This window comes from Etheostoma spectabile, chromosome 9 (genome assembly GCF_008692095.1).
Source record: "Etheostoma spectabile isolate EspeVRDwgs_2016 chromosome 9, UIUC_Espe_1.0, whole genome shotgun sequence".
NCBI lineage: Eukaryota > Metazoa > Chordata > Actinopteri > Perciformes > Percidae > Etheostoma > Etheostoma spectabile.
The window spans coordinates 22,925,432-22,928,280 of record NC_045741.1 but is presented as its reverse complement, the minus strand read 5'-3'; the positions used below and the strand labels follow the sequence as shown (position 1 = coordinate 22,928,280).

General features: G+C 37.5%; 1 protein-coding gene across 1 annotated transcript in view; it reads right to left on the bottom strand.

Annotated features, from left to right (window-relative positions):
* fryl (furry homolog, like) overlaps positions 1-2,849 on the bottom strand; it is a 74,805-nt gene that overhangs the window by 49,670 nt on the left and 22,286 nt on the right.

The window sequence follows — 2,849 nt, the reverse complement described above, 5'->3', positions numbered from 1 at the left end:
TCACTATGGAATAATTGAGTTCCTAATTAAATAGGACATAAACATACTTATTTGACTTGACACTTAATAAAAAGTTAGTTTTTTTTTTTTTCCTTTTCTCACATCCGGTATTGTACACCGAACCATGGGGACACACAATGACTCATGCATTTATTTAACCTGGTTAGTTTGGTCTGCGTTGATTCAAGATCTTTAACGTCATGTAATTGTGTTAATAGTAGGGGATTGAGAGAATCCACTGCATAACAGAGCTTGATTTATGTTAGAAATCCGGAAAAAAAAAATAACAGTGCTGTGCACATTAAGGATGTCGATTAACGGTTTAATAAAAACAATCCTCAGTCCTAATGTCAACAGCCAAAGCACAGTGGGGCTGCTGCCAGCCAGCCTTTTACCAACTCCAACAGAAAAACTGAATGGAGCACTGCCAGCACACTGAATTCCTGAAAAATCAAGTTTATTTCTTTTGTAATGCTTCAAAGACTTTCTCCGACCCTCTGGTAATAAATACAAGGAATGCACAATATTTAAATTTATAATCAAAAATTAAATCGATAAGTTACTACTTTTTTAAATTGAAATCCATTTTCCATCCGCGATCTACATTTCATCACAGTAGAACCAGCATGTGCAGTTGTCCTAGGTAATTGTTAGGTGACTCTTTTAAATATCAAATCAACAACAGTGTGGGGTTATTGTAGTGATAAACTTCTAGTTACAGCTGAATCATCCACATATCGAATATACCTGCTATCCTAAAGAGAAATAAGCTATCTTCATACAAAGAGGCAAATTATTTGAAAGCAATTATTGACCAATACCGGTACGTGACTCACTATATACTGCATCCCTAGTGAACTAAAACATGTATCTACAGTAAAAATCTAAATATGACTAGATAGACAAAAGTCAACACCACTGCCCAAAAACACAAACCAGCTCAACAACAAAGCCTAAAACAACATCACAAGTTACAAGTAGTTCACGTGATCCTCTTCCCACTGCAACGTCACAGCCGCTACAGAGAATGACTAACTACCCAATTAGCCAAGCAGGCAGGACTGTACAACCCCACAGTACGTCCTCGTCAGGACCTGGACCATTGAAAGGAATGGGAGCACCAGGCAGGTCACTGACACCAAATAACTCACCTGCAGCGTCTCAATCTGCTTTCGGATGCTGTTGTTAGACGGCATCTGCGAGTCAGCGTGAGAAAAAGATCAAATGACAGGAGACAAAGAATGTAGGGTTTGGGGAGGGACACATGCAAGTTATAGGCAAAAACAAAGACATAACCTAAACAAATATGACAAGAGCCATCCAAAGTCTCTTTGTTCTTGTCAGTGTGGCTAAAATGAGACACAATGAACTGTTTAACATGCCACTTGTGGATTTATTAGAGGCATGCTAGTCATAAAAACAGTTCATTTGTATTTGATATGGTATAACATATAATCTAAATTTAAAAGTGAAAATGCAAGCAAAGTAAGGTGTGCTGTGGTCTGGAAATCACACAGTGGGACAGAGAGAAAAAACAGAAATAGGGGAGTGGATATAAGGGGAACACAGAAGGATGAGGAAAAGGACATTTAAAGATGTGAATGGGAAAAGGAGTATAAAAAACAAAATTGCTCATTTCACCTACAAAGCTAAGAAGCAGCGACACCCAAATCAGTAGTCCATTCAAATCCATGTCAAGCACACTCAAAATACTAGCTGCTGTATTTTAACCCTGTGGGGATCATACTTCAAAAGTACGGCAGCCAAAATATGGCGTTTATTTTACCACCAATATTGATTAGGTTTGAGAAAATCCATTAACATATTTTTCCCTCTTGTTGGTGTAGTGTTTTTAAAAAAACATGACATCTGGATATTTGTCCTTATTCTTCTTGCAGTTTATGTTCAAGTCAAATAAATCACTAAATAATTGATCTGAGAACATACACAATGCACAACCTATTGCATGCAAATGCATTAAAAAAGTGAACTGTACTATTTCAATGTTTCTGTTGTAATTTGGTTTAAATCACATTATAATTACATGCTAAATTGTGCCTTTGATCAACATGAGTTATTGGCTATGTTTATTTGCATTTCCCCCCCAAAGGGGGTCTGAGGGTCTATAGATCGTTGTCTCCCAGGAGGATAACTACCTCTCCATCCTTACTTTAATTTGTTTTATATCATACTTATTTATGAGCACCCACAGGGTTAAAATCACTGGTTGGACAAGAAGCCCTAAATCACTAAAATCATCACTACACTCGAGCCATCACGCAAACCCGCAAAGATGATCTCAATCAAAGAATCGCCATCACCACTCAGAAGACTGACTCATTATGATTTTCAAATTAAGGAAAGCTAAAACAATTACAACAGTGAAAGAGAATGCTAGAATGAGATCACTGAGAAGACAGACGGCCATTTCAAACCATTAGTAATCATCATCACAAGGAAGCAATACAGAAATCTATCCACCACAAGATCATACAATCTCCACAAATGGCAATCAATGTAGAAGGAAAAAAAGGCAGTTGCTGAGGCAGTCAGTGAGCCAGTAATTTGGTCAAAGCGCTTCTGGGTCGTATTGGCTCCATGATAGTCAGGGACAGGAGGAAAGCAGGTTTGATCGGTTCGTAATGGGTTTGCAAGGAGTTAAAACAGCACTTGAGATAACATAATAAGTAAGGGGCATCAGCTAAGATGTGGGATATTTTGCAGGTTGAGTTTAAAAATACAGATAGGTTTATTTAATTCTCTGTGAAATAAGTTGTGGTCACACTGTTGATTATTAGTGATACCTAATAACATTTTATTTCATGCATGTATTTTGTCCACTTTGCCAG